This window comes from Amblyraja radiata, chromosome 4 (assembly GCF_010909765.2).
Source record: "Amblyraja radiata isolate CabotCenter1 chromosome 4, sAmbRad1.1.pri, whole genome shotgun sequence".
NCBI lineage: Eukaryota > Metazoa > Chordata > Chondrichthyes > Rajiformes > Rajidae > Amblyraja > Amblyraja radiata.
Window position 1 is genome coordinate 42,887,117 of NC_045959.1, and position 22,231 is coordinate 42,909,347.

The following is a 22,231-nucleotide window of genomic DNA, read 5'->3' on the forward strand; positions in this document are numbered from 1 at the left end:
CCTATCAAAACACTTTATCTGACTTTTTAAAATAAAATCTGGAAATAATTGGCTGTTTTAAGTAGAACAGACTATGTAGTGGTTAGATTATTATACGTCCAACAGTGTTCAAATATCCTTCAAAGAAAGAAACCGTCAGTCAGAAGAAAGGTCCCGACCCAAAACGTCAGCCATTTCTTCTGTCCAGAGATGCTGCCTGTCCCGCTGAGTTACTCCAGCATTTTGTATCTATCTTCGAATGAAACCATCAATCTGATTGAGTCTGGTTAAGATGCGACCTATCAATACGCAAGATCAAAGACCCTGCAAAATGGCCCAGCATCAAAAGGTATTTGCAACAGTTTAAAAAGTAGTTTGATCACCATCTCCTGATGCCAATAAGGAAGAAGCAAGATATAACAATTCTAAAAAAACACTCTCCCAGCTCCTTTTTTCGCACTTGTCCCTGAATACAGCCATTTCTTCCTTTTCCCTTCCACTCATCCCCTTCCGCCTATATTTCTTCCTCTGTCTTCACATTTCATAGTATCCTTATCTCACATTTCTGCCTTTGTCCAACCAGCCGCCAATCAAAAATCCTCCTCACCTGTATCCACCTATCACTTGTGTAGGAAGGGACTGCAGATGCTGGTTCACACTGAAGGTGGACACAAAATGATGGAGTAACAGCAGGACCAGAAAGCATCTCTGGAGAGACGGAATGGGTGACTTTTCGGGTTGAGGCCCTTCTTCAGACTATGAGTCAGGGGAGAAGGAAACTAGAGATATGTGGAAGGGTGAGGTGTGAAAACGACAAATCAAAGCACACGATGATCAAGGAAATAAAGAATGGATAATTGTTAGCTGAGGGGAATGTGACAATAAGGCATAAAATCAGCAAAAACTAATCTGGAGGACAGTGTAATTAGCAGAGAACTAAGGTTGGGGAGAGTCAGTGAGAGAGGGAAAGCAAGGTTTACTTGAAGATAGAGATATCAATATTCATATCATTTGCCAGGATTTGTCTTTACCCCCACCCCTACCAACATTTTGCCCCCTTCTACAATCAGTCTAATGAAGAGTTCTGTCACTTATCCAGTTTCTCCGAAGATGCTGCCTGATATAACCATATAACCATATAACCATATAACAATTACAGCACGGAAACAGGCCATCTCGACCCTTCTAGTCCGTGCCGAACACGTATTCTCCCCTAGTCCCATATACCTGTGCTCAGACCATAACCATCCATTCCTTTCCCATCCATATAACTATCCAATTTATTTTTAAATGATAAAAACGAACCTGCCTCCACCACCTTCACTGGAAGCTCATTCCACACAGCCAACACTCTCTGAGTAAAGATACATTGATACATTGAGTTGCTCCAGCACTTTTTTTCGTGAAGCAACATCTGCAGTTCCTTGTGATCTGTCAATATGCAAGCTCAATGGTCTCAATCCTGTCAGTAAGAGCCATTGACAAAAGAAATCGATAGGTTTCAACTGTACCAATATTGTTCTCACTTTTTGAAATCCATAATTGGATTATGTTTGGAATACGAAGCATTAGAAAAGACCTGTGTGGACATTTGTCTGGCCTCAGTTATTAAGTTCACTAACAGGCTCCCAGAATCATCTATGTCTGTGCTTTCTACAATTTAGCTTACATTATCTTATCAGATTTCTGGTTTATATAATTTCTGACTCCACAGGGAATGAGGGTGATCCGGGGTGCAAATTCTCTGATCACATCAGTTCACAAAAGCAACAAATATAATTGAGTGGCATCATCCAGCATTTCACTTATTTCATTTCACCGATTGTGACCATTTGAAAAAACGATTTTGAAAACTTTGTGAGATAATATCAAGCATGGTCAAGCATCTTCATAGTTATAAACATGCATCTGCCTTTATCTATGGACTTCCTTACTAATATAGCTAAGAACGGAAATTTTTCCATGGAGTTTGGCAAAAATAATTGCAACAGCACCTATCAAAATTATTCATGCTAACAGCATTGCAGAAGCAAAGCTCTGCTCAAATAAACCGTCATCACCGTGTGCACAACCTTGATTATTTTTTCATTTTGAGAATGGCTTAATTATCTGCTTTGGTATTTCAGTTTGCACACCACGAATGTTTATATCTGCTGGTGACTGTGATGTAAATTTATGTTGTGTAGCAGTTTGTGGTGCTTCAACAAAAAATACAGCTGCAGCAAAGTTATGAGGTTGGCTACAAGAGGCTTGCACTGAAAAATATTATCATTGGACATCTGGTCAGACATACAACAGTTTGAAAGATCATGCAACAAGAGTGAAATTTACAACTGTTCTCCATATCCAAAGCTAAAGCTTGCAGCTTGCTGTACAACTGTGAAAAGCTGGTTTGGTGAATGAATCATAAACATTAGTTCTTAATAAATGAATTCTGCAAACGAGTGCCATTTGCCATTGTTTGTGTAATATTCTTCATGAGCATGTATTAATTTGAGATGTGCCATTTAATATAATCTCCTAATGGGATTGAATTGGATTCCAGTGCTGTAATGTAGAGGAGCAGTCTGCTGAATCCAAGCAGATGAGGTGGGAGATAAGGAGATGCTGCTCCCATGCTCCTTTCAGCAGTCGTGACATTTTCAGCAGCAACAATAAGCATTGCCTCCACAGAAACAGAAATATTATTTCCTCTACAGCAACTTGCACCAAAACCAATCTTCTATCTTGCTCGAGGAATGTCCACAGCCAGGAATGAACTTTGGAATTCATGATTTAGGAAAAGCTGAATCCACGTCAGATGTGTTCCACAACACTGGATGCTCCAGAATATAACAGAACCATTCCCTTCATCTCGCCAACATTAAAGTTCTTCTGATAGCAGTTCTGTGACACAAAGGAGGCTCCTAATCCATCCCCGATGAATTTCCATTTCTGATGATATTTGAACAATTGATGGTCAAAGAATAAATCTGAATTTACCAAGAATTATGGCAGTTTCTTAATCCACTCAATTGGATTCACTCCAGTCCTTGCAAAATTGAAACCATTCTCAGTTATGACAGATCCACGCTCCTTGAATGATTACTCTTTAAGCTCTTGATCATAACACAATTAGCACTGTTTTAGATTGATGTGTCTCATGTCATTCCATCCATTATTGTATAAAACAACTATGATAAATTATTACACAAATTCTCATGAAGTTTGATAATGAAGCGGAGATAAATTGACGATTGTACACAGTTTAGTAAAACAAAATGTTGACATGATAGACACAAAATGCTGGAGTAACTCAGCGGGACAGGCAGCATCTCTGGATATAAGGAATAAGTTGTTATCTCTGTGAATCCCACTCCCCTAACTCTCAGTCTGAAGGAGGGTCTTGACCCGAAACGTCATCCATTCCTTCTATCCAGAGATGCTGCCTATCCCACATTTTGTGTCTATCTTCAGTGTAAACCCGCACCTGCTGTTCCTATCTACACAAAAGGTTGACATGTATTATTTGGTTATGTTCATTGTCAGGACATCATACAGTAAGTCTACATCTTGAGAAAATCATTCCTCTTAACTCTAGGTCCAAGGTGATCACACAATGTGAGTTTGAATAATAACACGATGAATGTCCTTACAAAGAAAACTTGTTTACAGACCACCCATTTAATTTGATTGAGACAGCAATATGTTTGAGTCCCACATTATTTAACATTTTGATCAAGATCATGTTTTTGCCAGTTATTATCAAATATTGGTTTGACTTCATTGGCATTAGGAGAACAGTTTACATCCGATGGTTCAATTAAAACTAAACATTTTACAAAGGTAAGTATATTACCCATGGTAGATATTCAAAATGAAGCATAAATACCTGAAGGGAGCTTAATGTAAATCTCTTTACATATAGTATCAAGAACACTGCATTCATACACCCAGTCAAATACACCTAAATGCAATCTTGGAATATTTTCTCCCATTCTGATTTTCTATTTGAATATCATTGATCTACAAATGATAGCTGAAGTCAATTCAGCATGGTCATCATTGACAACGTTACTGCCAATGTTATTTTTGGTCTATTATTATCACATACAATTAGCGATCACATTCAGCCCACAGGATTCTCAGTTGCCAACCCATGCATACTTCAATATCCATGTTCTTGAGTTAAAGTGATTGTGATTCCAAGTGTGACTTGAGTTTCTACTTTATATTCAGATTAAATGTTGGTACTTGGCCTTGTTTACACAGTTCTGTTAAGAACAAGATCAAATTAAGAATTCATGTGTGAATAGGGTTATAGTGTTCTCTGACACGGCTTTGTGAGCCAGTTTGAATAAAATTGGTTCTTCTGGATACAAAATGAATGGAATGGCCTCTGGATGACTTTCTTTTTACGTAGGAAAATCACCCATTTCTGATCTTGCTGATTTACAACTCTCAGCATAGTTCTTTAAGGTTTAAAGCCACAATGCAAACTTGAAAGAAATTAATCTTTTTAAGACTAGCATTCAAATTAATGCAATTGCTTTTTGATATAAAAAGGCAACATAGCTTATTAATATTGCAAGGCAAGAAAGAGTTAAAATGTTATTGTACCCAGCTCTCTGCCTTACATAAAAGAAGTGCTTTGCATACTAACAGCATCATAGGCTACACCACTGATTAGAATATTCTGCTTTATAGTCAAAATCCATAGCTCATTTTTTTCTGGGAATAATACTGCAGTAATTATAGATCTCATCAGCTGACAATTTCTTCAGCATTGTACTATATTTCAAAGTGCTTAATAGCAAAATTTACGCCAATCAATTCTTATCTGCATTTTCTAACTGCAAATGAACGCAAAAAATGAATGCAACATTTAAATATGTACAGTATCAACCTACTTACAAACCAAGGTCACTATTTACTTAATACTGGAAAAAAAACAAGCTATAAATGTAAGACTCCAAACAGGTATTTTCTTTGTCAGATGATTCAACCGATCATATTGGTGTGTATCCCACGATGAAATAGAAATACCTCCTGATAAACAAATTAACTGCACTGCAGTTTTGATGAATTGGAAGGTTTTAAAATCTCAAAACGTCCATTATAATCCATGAGCCATATTTCAAGGTCTGCTTCTTGCTTCGTAAAGAGAATACCTTTGCATCTGTTACACTACTCGAAACCACCATAAAATTGTGGGCAGTTATAATTAGATCCGCTTTCACGTTCACGAGTAATACTGTTGTTTGCCTGCCGCTTTGATTAAAGCAACCATTGTCTTCCAACAGCTAGCATTAATTCTTCCAAGATGGTTTTCTGATGAGGCGTTAGTTTATTCCAGACTGCTGTTTGTTGTCTAATTTACGCCAGGTCCCCGCTGTGTTCTGTTTAAACCATGTTCTTTGTCTTGCCTTTGAAATTTACCAAAACTTACAAGAAATCAATAGTTAATTGATTATTCACTTTTCTGCAGCTTCAAACAGCAAGCATGCATAAGATCCTGAAATAGTCGCCCTATTTTCAAGGCAGAAGGCTGCTTGGTGGCAGCTATCTACAAGCATTTTACTGTAGGCACCCCCACGAGCTCTGCGGTGGCATGCAATGCCAGGATCCGATAAGGATAACGAAGATGGTCTAACGAAGCAGAGGAAGTCACCGTGTGAGTTAGATCCCTTTCACTGTTTTAAATGAATGCTGATGTACCGGATATCGGAAACAAGAATACCATCTCCTCACAGCCATCACTCTGCTTTCACTTACTCTTTCCTTTTGCATGGCATTGACCAATATGCCACAGCACCGGACCTGATGTAAAATTCGCGTCGGAATGGGGACGAGACTTGTGCTGTACCTCTGACTGGAATAAGGATGGCAAGCACGTAACATTACGAAATCTAGGGCAAATACGAGAGAGAGAGAGAGAGAGAGAGAGCGAGAGAGCGAGAGAGAGAGAGAGAGAGACAGATGGTGGAGCTGGCCAGAAGCCAAAGCCAGTGAAATGAATTACATTGCTGAATAACTGTACACCATTGATTCTGCCACTTGTTGCTGCATGGCAATAGAGGTGCTGACGCTGGCAGGAATCTCCTTACATGTCAGCCTTGCCTCAGACAACTTTTCACACATAACTCACAACACTGACACTGATACGCTGCAACAGACGACGCCTTGTGCTAGAGATGGAATAGACGCACAAGCACTGTGGTCTGGCCATTTTGCTTAGTGAAGAATGGAATACTGGCACCCACGGCAGCAGTGATGTGCCACATATTTATGTGTGCCGGGCTGAAAGTGAGCGCTCCCTCCCCACGTCGTGGCACAGAGAGAGAGAGAGACAACCCTCCCCGGAGCTGCCACGGTGGGATAAAGGTTTCACGTATCGTCACTTAACCTACAAGCGTGGCATCCCGACTTCCAAAGGAGAATATTTGCTGTCTGACAGGATGGAAAGCTGGTCCCAGGGCTACAGTGTTTGGGTGTTTTCCGAAAGCTAGGCACTGTCGCGGCAGATTGTTCAATAAATGCTCCATACCCTGGATGAAGCTAGATATTATGAGATGCCCAGGGGGCTATGGAAATCAAATACAATGTTTGAAGTAGCACAATTTGAGGTACATTATAAGAAAAGCAATTTGAATTTCCAATGAGGCGATGCATATCTGCATGCTAATTAGACCAGTGTCAAACCCAGTCTGCATTCTGCTGTTGATGGCTGGGAATGTGCTTGTACGGTCTGCTGGGAGACTGTTCTCTGCATAAATTATCAGCTTTGTTCTACAGCTTAAATTTTTTAACAAACAAACATGAAATGCAAGGATCAAAAGACAATCCAGAAATTAAAATTATTGATCTATAAAACTTGGATTTGAGATTCTAATTAAAGGTGGCATGGAAATGAGAACAAAATGAGCGTCCCAGATGAATTAGATGGTTAATTTGTTTTATCTTTGTTTGGGGGTGTAGGGGGATATGAGGGGGTGGGCGTGGAGGTGGGGGGGGGGGGGGGGGGGGGGGGGGGTCAGAAAAAGCCACCTAGTGGCAATATTGCTATTTCTTCCAGTATCAGATAAGGGAAGAAATCAACATTATATGTAAATAAAGATTTCTGTTTGTTATACTGGCTTTCCATGCAAACTGTCACAGTAATATATCTTTACTTAATATATTAGCTTTCATGTTTTTTTTAGAGAATAACCAACATCACTTAGTTTTCAAATTTACACTTCAAAGCATTCTCTGCATTGCACTCACAAAGATTAGGATGGTTAGGTATTGTATTTCAAGTATATTACCATCCCATTCCTAAACTGCTAACATATACAAATCTTTGACATACAAAATCCTCTTCATCTTGGAATAAACCAGATTGATCATTTTTTAAACATACAGAGAAGGCACCCATTCATTTTTGAAGCATGTCTATAAACCAGTGTTTAGTGTACAAAGGCAGCACAAATTAAATATGCACATAGTAAGCTTTACTCAGTTTAGTGAAGGTTTTTTTTTGTATGTTTGTCTTTCTCTGTGTAAGGTTTGATGTTTATAATTAATTCATCTCGTACCGGACATGTTGGCTTAAATAATGATATTAAGGAGGAAGCAACCATAAGCAAGCATTTTAGAAATAAGCATGGAAGGATGAAAGCATCGGGAGAAAAAATAAACAAAATGAAAGCAGTTGGTCCAACAAAAAGATATCACTGTAGTGAACTGAGACAGAACGTGTACAATAAGGATGAGAAGCCTACTGAGATTTTGCATAAACAGGTGAGGAGGATTCACGGATTTGTGCAAGAAACGGGGCCATGATTTATTGTGAATTGCATCAGAGTATTCAGAATGCTTCCAGGTTTATTCTAACCGAGGGAAGGTGGAAAAATGCTACTGTTTATTTAATTGTTACGGTGAGAAACCCACAGCTAGCTGAACAGTTTTTTTTACATTTGTGTCCTGGCTTTGTGCCAATTTCTACTGTTCTGGATGTTGAACGCTTAATGTTACCTCACAGTTCATGCTTTCTTTTACTCCTCTGTCACAAAATGGTAATGTTACAAGATTTCTGAACCCTGTCTAAGGGTACAGGCTGATTATAAATCAACAATAATACCCCTCCCCCAACAATATCCATGAATTCACTCAAGAAGCAAAGTAGCAGGCTCCAATGATTGCTGTCAGTGAGACTGCTGCTTTCCAACATTATGTAAAACACTCCCATTGTCATTTATTGCTTCTGCCATTTTCAAAAGCTTTCTTTTGTCTGTTAAAGAAATTAACTTACTAATTCTAGTAAGCTATTGACAGCTGTTACAATTAAATGAATAGGACTTCATTAATCAGAGTATGTTTTACCATTTAGCCTACATTATTCGTGTGGTCACCGGAAAAAAAAATTAAATATTTTCAAAATCACTGTTGTTTGAATATTTTATTAAGGCGATCGGTCAAAAAAACACACGTTGGGCATTAAAATATCTAAGTGCTATTTTGGGCAATTTGTAGCTGATAATATTTTTTGATATGTTGAAAGATATTTGATCATGCAAACTGAATATTATTACTAGATTACTTAATGAATATAGTTAATTTTAATCTGGAATTATATTTAAATTTCACAAAGCCTGACATAAAGATCTTCATGAGGGTTATTTCTCAATCGGAAAATTGGGAAGTTTTGATTGTGGGCTAGCAGCTCGGGAGGGGTGATCACGTGGCATTCTAGCTCAATACAGAACCACATGATACCCAAACAAGATGTCTGGGCACATGACTTCTATGAATGTGGCGGCATTTATTATGAGTTATTGGGCTCTCTGCAGTCGAATGATTTTGTTTGCGGCTTGCTGCCATCAGCAACTGTGCGGCAGGGATTAAGAACAAGGAAAACTGCAAACATCCAGACCCAAAGAGGAGGGGAAGGCAGAAGTCGAGGAAGAAGAAACAGGAATAGGAGAACCTTTATTAGTAAGATTAAACGAGAACTTACCAGTTCGAAGTTTGATCGTTATTTTATGAGGAGTAACGTTGAGGGATTACGTGAAGAACCCGCCAGGACGCATGCGTGTCATTCTTCAAAGCAGCGGTGTGAAATCACAGATAACAGTAATGACTGAACATAGTAAGATTAGAGAAGAGGATACCAGTTGAACTGTATGATCAAGGGTGGGAGCGGAGGGCACGTATTCCCTCAACGTTACTCCTCATAAAATAACGATCAAACTTCGAACTGGTAAGTTCTCGTTTAATCTTACTATTTTACTTCGGAGTCACGTGAGTGACTACGTGAAGATTTCAAAGCTCTGTGATTTCATGCCGTGGAAACGAGTCCATGCATCACATCTGCCTTAATTGACTAAGGGAGGAATTGTGTTAACATGTTTAAACATGAATCCGACATTGAAATCCATGATAAAGTTATTAACAACAAATTATAACCCCTATTTCATGGGGTGAAATCATATTACAGAACTTAAAATTGATTCTGCAAAAGTTCCAGGTTTAACCACTGGTTTATGGTAGAATTGTTGGAACGTTTTTTCCCGTGACCATCCTGCTGTCTCCAGGATTTGGTCCATCGGTACGTCCAACTCCATAGCTGCCGATGTAGCTGCAGCCCTGGTGGAATGAGATTTGAATATGTTAGTATCCACTCCAGCTGTTGTTAAAACCTGTTTCAGCCATCTGGAAATAGTTTGAACCGACACTTTTTTGTGGGGTTGCTTGTGGCTGATTAGTAGTGCCATCTCATAGCCTCTGATGTTTTTGGTGTTCTCCATATATAACAATAAATGTCTTATTATACAGAGACGATCATCTATAGGGTAAGCCCTAAATTCTATTTTGAGGCCTGATGGTCCCGGTCTGTTCTGTTTGACTAATTCGTGAACATGAAAAGTTATATTTCTTGTTGAAGAAGTCATATTGTCCAGCCTTAACTTATGTAAAGACTGTACCCTTTGAGCTGTGACCAAAGCCATCAGCATTACTGTTTTATGCATCAGTTTTTGCAAGGACAGAGCTGTTGCTGGAGACCAGTTCCTTAGCAACGTTAGGACAATACTCACATCCCATATTTGAGAGTACCTGGTTCTTGGGGGATTGATATTAAAAAATTCCCCTCATAAGTTTGGTTACCAGGGGGTGAGTCCCAACAGAATGACGCTCTGATCCTCGCCATAGATATGCTGAAAGGGCACTTCTGGCGCAGTAAATGGCACTGTAACTGAGCCCCTCCATCATAATGGAGGCCTGCCAGAAATTCCGGAACAGACGTTTTTGTTCGTCGTACAGTAGTGATTTTGTTCCTAGAACAATATTTCCCACTTCCTGATGTGGACCCGATATAGTTTCTTCGTGCACTGCCTGTGAACCGCTGTATATGTTCATTGTTCGGTTCGTTAGTCCCAGGTCCGGAAATGGTTACTTCAGATTCTGCTGACGAAAACATTTGTCCTATTATGGTAGGGATGATTTTCCCGCCCGTTACGGGATGAACCAACAATCTGGTTATTTCGGAACGGAGAGCCATGTTTAGTTGTATTTTGCGTAATACCCGACTGATGAGGCAGAAAGGAGGGAATGCATAGAAAGAACAATTCCCCCCCCCCCCCACAATGCAGCGAGAGGGCTTCCATCGCTGATGCCCCAGTCTGATTCCCACGAAACACAGATAGGCAAGCCGAGATGCAATAGATCAATCTCTGGTGTTTCATATCATGCTACAATATCAGCAAACACTTTGCGGTCCAACATCCATTCGATGTTTGTCATGAATTTGCATTACCTGGTGTCTGCCACTAAATTTGAGGTTACCTGGTAGGTAACTAGCTGATATTCAAATGTTTTTCTGAATACACCATTGCCAAATTGTGTTAGCCGGATTATCCCATGACACCGATTTGATTCCACCCATGTAGTTAGTATATGTCACCATGGTGGTGTTATCAATCTGTAGTCTAACATGCAGGTGATGCATTTCTGAACAGTATGATTTTAGTCCATAGAAAGCACCCAACATTTCCAAGTAGTTTATGACATGTATCTGAAGCAATGATGCTTCTTGTGCATCCCATCTATATCCACAACTAGAGATGGGGTTAGTAACACGCCAACCATGAACACTGGCATCAGTTTGTAGCACCACTGAATGGTTGCTGACAATGAATGGTTTGAACAATGCCCAATATTGCTTATACCTTTGTCCTTGTAATTATTGGTAATACAAAGGTCAAACAGTGTGGCTGGAAAGGCCACAGTATTGCCAATTACCCTTGCTACCAGTCGAATAGGTGGTTTACTGATGTCAATGAGGTTGTTGGCCTCAGTTAAGTCTGTACCTTCCTTTGATAAGATACCCACATGTAGACTAAGTCAAAGGTGAACCCCAAGTAGTCCTTAGTGGTGGAAGGTGTTAGCTTAGAATGAATAACGTCTATAATCCTTCCGCATAGGCACCGTATAGTAAGTATCTTTTAATGGATACAATCCATAAAGTAGCCTATGGAATCAATTGTTTGGCAGTAACAAAGGTTTCCAATTTCGAATGAATTTACTGCACAATGTATTCAGGTTTGTCAGACCTGAATGATTGGTAACCACATCTTTTTGTTTTTCGTAAAGATATTGACACGAATTCCAAAGAGTCGTGTTGGGATTTTCCCATGCCTAACATCTAGCCTCTCCAGTTCAGCATGCGCTTCCAGTTTTTCTTATCGTGAAGGCACGAATGTTCAGTTCGATACATGCTGAACCGGGAAATGTTGTGCACAAATTCAATTGTATATCCCTGAACACTAGGTAGAAAATAAGTGTTAGTAGTTATTGCACTCCATGCCTCCCAAGAAAATGTAATCTACACACCAATTTGTGTTATTTACACCTCCTGTTTTTTGGAAGAGACCAGACCCCCCAACCTCCATGGTGACCAGTGGAAAGTTTGTTTTCTTCCTTGCAGTCGCCGTAGAGGTTGTGGCGTCGGTTTTTGGATTTGGGATTTGGGGTTGCACGTCTTCCAGGAAGGCCGGTCTGGGCCAGGCCTAAAAGACCTCTGTCCTGTAGCCCGGCCTTTGAGCTTTCACCAGCTTCTGTGTGTCTTCCTGCTGGTGGGTGCGTGGAGGTGCTGTTGTCATGTGTAGGAGATCCTGCCTGTAGCCGCCTTTATGAGCCCCAGGGTATTGGCCTCCTTATTGAGCTCTTTTACCTGTTTTGACAGGTTGCCCCCAAGTAGTGATATTGGTGGTTTAATCCCTCCAGGTCTGCACAGCTCTGCAAACTTAGGGTTTAAAGCTGGGCGGATGGCGTTCTCCTGAGACTATTAATCTCATACTCCGTATTGCAGAATAATGCCACAGCGTCTTAGCTAAACATCCTGCCTTCTGACTCCCGTTCCAATGTGTTTTCAGATGTAACTGTTCACCGTGGGAAATTTTGAGGGATACCCATTTTCCGGTGCCAAATATTTGGCGGTAGTGTCTATTACAGCCATGTTCCTGTAGTTGTTTTTAGATGTACAAACTTGGACTCCTTTTCCAGGAGGTTTCCTTGTTCTTGCACCCCCTGCACACTGATTTCTTCCTTCAGCAAAACCCCTCTTCAGAGCCAGCCCAGAATTGGCTCCCAGTACTCCCCTCTGTCGAGGGAGATGCACTGTGCAGCCCTGATAAGTGCTGCCATAGGTGTATTATATACCCATTGTGACTAGCCTCCACCTCCCAGAGTCTGTCACAGTGGAGTATATGCTCCATAAGCCGTTCTATTTGGCCCCAGTAACGCTGGTCCCCGCGGCATTTCTTTGCAGTTCGACTTGTCAGCCAAGTCGGGCACAGCTGATCCCACTAACGGTGATCTGGTGCCGTCAGCCGCTGCTGGCTGTCCGCAACTCCGTAGTTCTTCCCAGCCAGTGCAGCCCTTGTGGACTCCTGTCCATAGTTTCCCCCTGTGAAAACCAGCACGGGAAACAAAGCATGACCGCAGTAATTCCCTTACCTGTCGGTCTTGGTTTAAAAACTTGCCACTGCAGGGGAATACTCCCCCCCGCCTGCCGTTTTGACTTGTCAGAGTCAACGGCTCTGTCTGTGTAGTCTTCCCGCCCGGCCGTGGTGTTGATCTGGCCGGTGCGGGTGCCAAGTCGGGCACAGCTGATCCCACTCACGGTGATGCTGGTACCTTTAGCTGCTGCTGGCTGCCCGCAACTCCGCGGTTTCCCCAGCCAGCTTTAGACGCAGCCCTTGTGGACTCTATTTTAGTCCAGTTTCCCCCTGTAAAAAACAGCGCGGGAAACAAAAAATGACCGCAGAGTAATTTACTTATCTGTCGGTCGCGGTTTCAAATTTACCGCTGCGGGGGAACGTCGTTCCACCCCGTCTGTCGTTTCACAATGCGTGAAGCGATATGGCACGCATGCGTCCTGGCGGGTTCTTCACGTAGTCACTCACGTGACTCCAAAGTAAAATCCACCATTATCAATGGTAATATATTGACCTTGATAGCTAATAGCACTACTTGTAAAAATCAAACTCACATCAGAATGAACTGTAATAAATTACTTGCTGATATGGTAAGGAGTGATTCATACAATGACGCAGCATCTACAATAATCCCTAAGATTGAAATAATCAACGTTTTTGTGATCTGCATGTTGAGGTAAGGCTGCATTCATTGCCCATTGTAATTTGTTTAGTTTTGTTTAGAGATACAGTGTGGAAACAGGCCTATCAGCACATCGACTCCATGATGCCCAGCGATCACCCATACACTGGTTCTACCCTGCACATTAGGGACATTTTACAGAAGCCAATTAACCCACAAACCTGTATGTCTTTGGAATGTAGGAGGAAACCGGAGCACCTGGTGGGAACCCACACAGTCACAGGGAGATGGTGCAAGCTCCGAACAGACAGCACCCATAGTCAGGATCGAACCCGGGCCTCTGGTGCTGTAAGGCAGCAACTCTACCGCTGCACCACTGCGTTGCCCTTGTGTAATTGTGCTTGAGACGGCATGGGAAGCAACCTTGAACAAATTAACTCCTTGGTTGTCTCTTCTCCTAGTCCACACAAGCCAAACTTCCTTTATGTTGGAAGGAATTGCAGATGCTGGTTTACACTGAAGATAGACACACAATACTGGAGTAACTCAACGGGACAGGCAGCATCTCTGGATAGAGGGAATGGGTGATGTTTCGAGTCTAAACCCTTCTTCAGACTTCAATTTCCCCCTTTAATGCAGACCTATGCACATATTTCTCCAGGTGATCACCTATACCACCTCTTAGTTGTGCTTGCCAATATGGCCCATCTCCTCCCACTTGGACACTTTCCCCCAAAATTTGCAGACAACTAACATATATTCATGTTTTTCATGTTTTCTGGCATTGTTAGCAGTTTAATACCCAGTACTTGCCTCCACTTTCACACTGACTTCATCATCTCTTTCCTCAAACACCATCTCTTACAAACTGAAGATCCACCTCAGATCTTCCTTTCTGCTCCAATGGGTTTGGGCATGTTTCTGCCTCCCATATTTCTGTCCAGGTTTTAAGTCTTCCAGGAGAGTAGAAGGGTTCTGACCCGAAACATCACCTATCCACCTTCTCCAGGGATGTTGCCTGAACCACTGATTTACTCCAGCATTTGCATCTTTCTTTAATCCTTCCAGTCAGGTTCCTACATATTCTCAGTTCCAAAGCTTGTGTCATTAATGACATTCTGTGCAGTGTGACTGCAGTCAACTGTTCTTTTTACAGTCCCTCAATGTGCACATCCTTTGATATGTTTGATCTCTTCTACCTCTTCCAACACCTTGATTTTGATCTTCATCTTGATCTCACAGTCTCCATCACAGGAACTAAACTATTGACTGACATCTATTACAAACCCACGGACTCCCACAACTATCTCGACTACACCTCTTCCCACCCTGCTTCCCATGCAAAGACTCTATTCCCAACTCCCAATTCCTCTGTCTACGCCGCATCTGCGCCCAAGATGAGGTGCTCCATACTGGGACACCCGAGATGTCCTCATTCCTTAGGGGATGGGGGTTCCCCTCTCCCACCACAGATGAGGCCCTCACTCGTGTCTCTTCGCTACCCCGCAGCTCCACCCTTGCTCCCCCTACCCCTAGTCGTAACAGAGACAGAGTCCCCCTAGTCCTTACCTTCCACCCCATCAGCCATCGCATACAACACATAATCCTCCGAAATGACTGCCACCTCCAACGGGATCCCACCACTAGCCACATTTTCCCATCTCCACCCCTTTCCGCCTTCCGCAGAGGTTCACTTGCACCTCCTCCAACCTCATCTATTGCATTCGTTGTTCAAAGTTGTTCAAAATGCAGATTGGGCTATCATTGCACAGAACACCTTTGCTCAGCCCACCTGAACCTACCTGATCTCCCAGTTGCTGGACACTTTAATTCTCCTTCCCATTCCTACACAGACCTTTCTATCCTTGGTCTCCTCCATTTGAGGCTGAACGCAAATTGGAGGAACAGCATGTCTTATTTCACTTGAACAGCTTACAGCCCAGTGGTATGAATATTGATTTCTCTCTCCTGAGGTAGCCCCGGCATTCCCTCTCTCTCTATCCCTCCCCCACCTAAGTCACACTAGCTTCTCATTTTCACTCTACAAACCCACGTAGCTTCCAGCTGGGTATTCAGGACTCCCAGTTTGGTTCCAGCTGGGATCTCAATACTACACTCCATTCTCCCACTTTTGGCTCTGTGTCCTATGCTCTGCCCTGTTTCCTTTCCTGACTCTTGCTTCTTTCACCTGCACAACGGTGTCTAAAAGAGAATACGTGTTTTCGAGGGGAATAGCCCAGGAGAAACTTGCGCTCTCTGCCTGCACCCTTTACTCTTCCTGATAGTCACCCATCTACTTTCTGCCTGCACCTTTGGTGTGAGCACTTCACTATAACTATGATGCTCCAACAGCAGTTCCTAGGGGAAAGACTCTAGCGATTTATCCATCTCTGTCTCTCAAAAAATTGTAACCCTCTATAAGATCACCCCTGAGTCTCTTCCATTCCAGTGAGAATCAAACGCAGATTATTCAATCTTTCCTGCTACTACAGCCTCCATTCTCAGCAACATTTTGCATTGGCTTTGTTGCCAACACATTTTTCCTGTAATTCAAAATCAAACCATGCCACCCATCTGCCTCTAAATGCAGGCATGGAGTAATTTAATTGGAGGTGTCCGAGAAGGAGAGTATCCAGAGATGTTACCTGTCCCGCTGAGTTACTCCAGCATTTTGTGTCTATCTTCGGTGTAAACCAGCATCTGCACTTCCTTCCTACACAGGAGAGTAACAGAATGGTGTACTCTATGCACAAAGACAAAGCCATTTTTCTATGCCCTCTAGATGTGTATCTGGGGATCTGGCATAGAGGAACAGTTGGAGCCTGGGCTAGAATCAGCGTGATCACGTTGTATAGTGAGGTAGGCTTGGGAGCTCAGGTGCTCTATTCCTACCCCTATTTTGTTGTGTTCATGTAACACAGACTGCATAGGAGTGCAGCTATAGAGTTGCGCCAGAGTTACAGCGCCAGAGTCTCGGGTTCCAACCTGACTACAAGTGCATTCTGTATGAAGTTTGTATGTTCTCCCTATGATTGCCGTCAGTCCTCTGGTTTCCTCCCACATTCCAAAGAGAAACTGGGATAACATGCAAGTAGAGTACGGGTTGGTCGGCGTTGACTCGGTGGGCCGAAGGTCCCGTTTTCATGCTGTATTGCTGAACTAAAACTAAACATTGGCCTCAGCTGGCATATTTGCACATTACAGCTGGACTTATTCCTGGGGGCTCCCTATCTCTCAGTAAACAGATTTCCCTCTTCCTATCCTCTGTTTATAACATATTCTGCAAGGCAGAACTAAAAATGTCAAGCGCTCTCTCCCTCCTGCTTGCAATGGCAATGCACACCCCTTTAAGAGGTGCTGGATGCCTTTAACTGTGAGCCAAAGTACCCAATAGCAGGCCCACTAATCCAAGTGTGCAGCCCATGAATACTATGTGCACTGCAGGCCTCACAACTGAATGATGATAATGAGAAGGCAGCACAAGAATTACATACAGCCTGGGACAGCACTGACAGCCATTTGACCTATACTCAGCCATTTTTCTGGCATGTTCAAATTGCTGGGCCACAATGTCAAGTTTTATCTGAATTATTTCAATAAAATATTTGAAGTAGTGTGTAAAAATATTTTCACCAGTTTGCTCTTGTAAAAAACAGGAATTTTAACCTTTGATAATTTTGGGCAGGGTGATGTATCCATCTAAATGCATTTAAAGGCTGAAGTAATATGGAGCTACAGGAGGAGGTGAAGAATCACTGCGGCATGGCTCACTGGAAGAAGTCAATCACACGTAGAAATGAGGAACTGCAGGTGCTGGTTTTACCAAGAAAAGACACAAAATGCTGGAGTACCTCACTGGATTGGGCAGCATCCCTGGAGAATATGGACAGGCGACGTTTCGGGTCGAGACCCTTCTTCAGACCGAAGAAGGGTCCTGGCCTGAAACGTCACCTATTCATGTTCTCCAGAGATGCTGCCTGACTGGTTGAGATACTCCAGCACTTTGTATCTTTCCAAAGTCAAGGGCATGTTTGGCTGATGTCGATAGACTTAAAATATTCAACATTAAAAATTCTGGAAGGTTTTGTGAAAATGCCCACCCTGGTGTGTATGTGACCTTTGCATTAAAGTTTCAGTCTTATGCTAATAGTTTTATTTTTCTAGCAGCAACAAAAAGGGAAGGTGTTACTGTGAATAAGCATTGTTGGAGGACAGCACTGTACTTGCTTTAGGCTATTTGGTCCCACAAATCTCTCCAGGCAATTCATGGTGGCAGATTGCAGGGGATTGAAGTGCTCATTCATTGCATGTGGGAAATGGTGAAAGAAGGTCACTGACTTCATCAGAAGGGGGAAAAAGTAATGATAAGTAAATGAAAGTAAATAAAGAAGGAGTTTGATGTCTATATCAATATGTATTGCTTTTGAAACAGTCTTCTCATCTATCTGGAAAGTGTACTGGTTGATCATGTGATAAAATCATTCCATCAAGCTTACCTATTCCTAGAGGATTTCAGACTTAAATGAGAGAAGGAAAAGGCTTGCATCAATGTAGCACCTTTTGGAATCTCAGTACATTTCCAAAGCACTTCACAGCCAATGAATATACCAAAATGTGGCTGCATATCTGCACAAAATATGGCCCCGCAAACAATGATGAAATTGAACAGATTATCTTTTGCAGTGATGCGTGTGGTTGTTGTTGTTGTTGTTGTTGTTGTTGTTGTTGTTGTTGTTGTTGTTGTTGTTGTTGTTGTTGTTGTTGTTGTTGTTGTTGTTGTTGTTTTTGTTGTTTTTGTTTTTGGTGTTGTTGTTGTTGTTGTTGTGGTTGTTGTGGTTGTTGTTGTCGTTGTTGTCGTTGTTGTTGTCGTTGTTGTCATTGTTGTCGTTGTTGTCGTTGTTGTTGTTGTTGTTGTTGTTGTTGTTGTTGTTGTTGTTGGTCCTCCTGAGTGGGTAAATGGGACCTTGGTGTATTCTCATGTGAAAGGCGGAACCTCCAATGGTGTCAGATCCCCTCACTGAGGCACAGAACCAAAACTTGCCACATCAGAAGTGCAAAAGCTGCCAAAGTAAGTGATAGCTTTGGAAATCATTGAGCTGCAAATATGTTGCATTTGTTTCTGACTATAAAAATTAACAAAAAATATATAGTTTGCCCCGGTGATATCGGGATTTGACACTGCATCCATTTGGATAACTGATGATAGTTTATCCGATTGTTGAAACATGCAGATAGTGCTAAGATGTTAGCAATCCATTGTTAAAGTGCAAATCCATTGTACTTTAGTCTATGCATAAAACCAGTAACTTTATCCAGCCCGAGGTCCTGCCATGGGGTTGCATTGGGTTACTGTTCACCCATCATAATTTTAGCAGAGTCTATTGGAGCATAAATGCGTTTCTTTGTCAATCTGCTGGAAAAGTAAAGGGCCTGTCCCACTTAGGCAATTTATTAGGCGACTGCCGGCGACTAGGCTGTTGCCACACGGTCGCCGGGGTGTCGCCTGTATGGTCGTGAGTGGTCTCCTCAGTCACCCAAAGAGTCGTAGCGTTTTTATGGTCGCTGCTGGATTTTGAAATGTTCAAAACTTTTCGGCTACAGTCAGCGACCGTGGCGAGTCGTAGCTTGTTCTCTCCTGATGTAGGTGCTGTTATAGGTTGTCGCCAGGATGGCGTAGGTTTTCACCGGTGCTGACTTCGGTGAATTCCATTGTAGTAGTCGCCAGCAGTCGCCTAAAAAATCTTTAGTGTCTGATTTAGAGAATCCTCAAAGCAACTCTCAGCATTTAGTACGGTAGAAAATGCACTGAAAACAAAACCGATGACTTTGATTTCCCTAACACATCAGGAGCGATATTCACTAATTGAGAACTTCTTGACAATACAACTTGCATGTTCTAAGGATTAAGAATAAAGGAATTTATAGTAAGGGATCAAACAAATAAATCTGACAATTATTAAATATTTCAGGCAGGCTTTATAGGCGAAATTTAATATAGGTATAAACATGAAACAGATGAGCTCGCATAGTTTCTTTCTATTCACCCGCTAGATACTCAGTTCCATTGATATTCATAAAACTGAAAATCAAGCACATTGTATAAGGGGCTGTCCCACTTGGGCGACCTAATTGGCGAGTTTAGAAGAGTTTGAAAAAATGACATGTTGAAGACCTCCTTCGACTATGTAGAAGACCTCCTTCGACCTCCTTCGACTATGATGAAGACTATCTATGACTACCTTCGACTACCCTCGATTACCTACAACTAACATGCCGACGTACTATGACCTACTACGACTAAACCTACGAGTAAAAAAAGTATTGATTTTTTCCATGGCGACCTTTTTTTACTCGCGGGCATTTTTTGTTGAAAAAAACGCCGCGACCTAACTGAGGCCTCGAGTACGCGGAGACCACTCTCGACCATGAAGGAGAGTTACGAAGATCTCCTACGACCTTGTGTCGACCATGCTGCGAGTGTGAGTCGTGGGCAAACTCACCAGAACTCGCGGATTAGGTCTCTACATTTACAGTATACCAAGCCAACTCGTGGATAAGGCGCTGCAAAAGCAATTAATTCTGTTTTGTTTACCCACCCAAATTCAGTTTTAGACTCTGCAGGGTATACTCTAATGTTCCTGGTTAATAATGAGAATTTTTTTTGTGTTATTAAGTTTAGTTTCGTTTAAAGATACAGCACAGAAATAGGCCCTTCGGTTCACCAAGACCGCACCGACCAGCGATCCCCACACTTTAACACACACTAGGGACAATTTTACATTTACAGTTTACCAAGCCAATTAACCTACAAACCTGCACGTCCTTAGTGGGAGGAAACCAAAGATCTCGGAGGAAACCCACATGGTCGTGGGGAGAACGTAGAAACTCCATACAGACAGCACCCGTAGTCGGGATCGAACCCAGGTCTCTGGCATTGTAAGCGCTGTAAGGCAGCAACTTTACTGCTGCACCACCGTGCCGCCCCAAGTCTTGCCAATAGATTGCAAAGCAGGGAGTATCCTTACATCATGCTTCTTGCTCATTGAAAATGATATTGGCCTTTGGCCAGTGTTAACCATGCAATTGATTTGCTGGATGCGTCAACAGGCCAGTATTTTGGATGGCTAACTCCATTTAAAGCCATACTGCACCACTTAATGAGGAGTTGCAATTTGAGTGAAATTGCCCATGACAAAGGAAATGGTAGAGAATGGGGTAGCAGAGGAAACTGAGAAGTCCAAGAAATTTCAACACTAGTCTGGTGCCTTGATGAATGGAAATACAAAGCAATAAAAGTATTGTGTATGCATAAACATCCATGAATCCTCCAGACAATAGCTCAGGAGCAAGTGTGTGTAGATACCATTGGAGTTCCTGAAGTAAGAATTGGAAGATGCAGTGCCATAAGAAATTCATTGGTCAACTGTAGCACAACTTCATCCTTTGTTTTATTGACCAAAGTCTATGGTCTGCCAGAAACTACTGTGGGGCTCAGACCTGTATTCATACACTTTACTTCATCTTAAACACTTCGTACCATTGCAAGCCTCACGAGCACATCTCAATTTGCACACACTTCCAGCTATTTAATCGTGACAGGTATATCACCCATGTACATTGTGTGACACTTAATAACACAGAGGAATGATTTGGATTGACCTGAAAGAGTTGTGACAAGTGCTACATAAATTAAAGTTTTTCTGTCATTTACTATAATGGAAAATAAACTGAGATATGTTATGGTGTATCCAGCTCCAGGCTGAAAGGTGTCTGACAACAGTTTAATGCCATGGTCACATAGATAGATATTGGCAAAGTGATCCTTGTTCTGCTCTGAGGATTCAGTGTGACTGCCATGTGGCAGATTTCGCAATAAACATTTTGATTGAAACATAGATATTAATGCATTCGTTCTTGACGTGTTTTGGTGGAGTTATTCTTTGACTACCTTGGGCAGATGTTATTTCTTTCGGAGATCCTTTCTCCCCATACCCTCCTCCTCCATTTTGCTCCTCATGTCTTATTGTGCAGAAGTCTTGGATCAACAAAAGTCCTTCACATCCATCACAACAATTTTTGTTACTTGAAACACCTGGGTCACAGAGAATAGAGAATTTAGCGGGCGACACAATGGTTGCCTTTGTGGTGCTGCCTTAGAATGTCAGAGACCTGGGTGCAATCTTGCCTATGGGTAGGAAGGAACTGCAGATGCTGGTTTACACTGAAGATAGACACAAATGCTGGAGTAACTCAGCGGGACAGGCAGCATCTCTGCAGTGAAGGAATAGGTGACGTTTTGGGTCGAGACCCTTCTTCGGACTCTGAGTCAGTGGAGAGGGAGACAAGAGATATGGAAGAGTAAGGTGTGAAGACAACAGATCAAAGCCCCATGGTGATCAAGGAAATGTGGAATGGTTCATCGTTGGCTGAGCAGAAAGTGACAATAAGGCATACAATCAGTAATATTAATCAGGAGGACAGTGCAACTAGTCAGAGAACAAGGGTGGGGGAGGGATGGAGAGAGAGGGAAAGCAAGTGTCACTTGAAGTTAGAGGAATCAATTTTTATGCCGCTGGGTTATAAACTGCCCAAGCGAACTATGGGTGCTGTCTTTATGGAGTTTGTACGTTCTTCCTGCGACCTTGTGGGTTTTCTCTCGGTGCTCCTGTTTCCT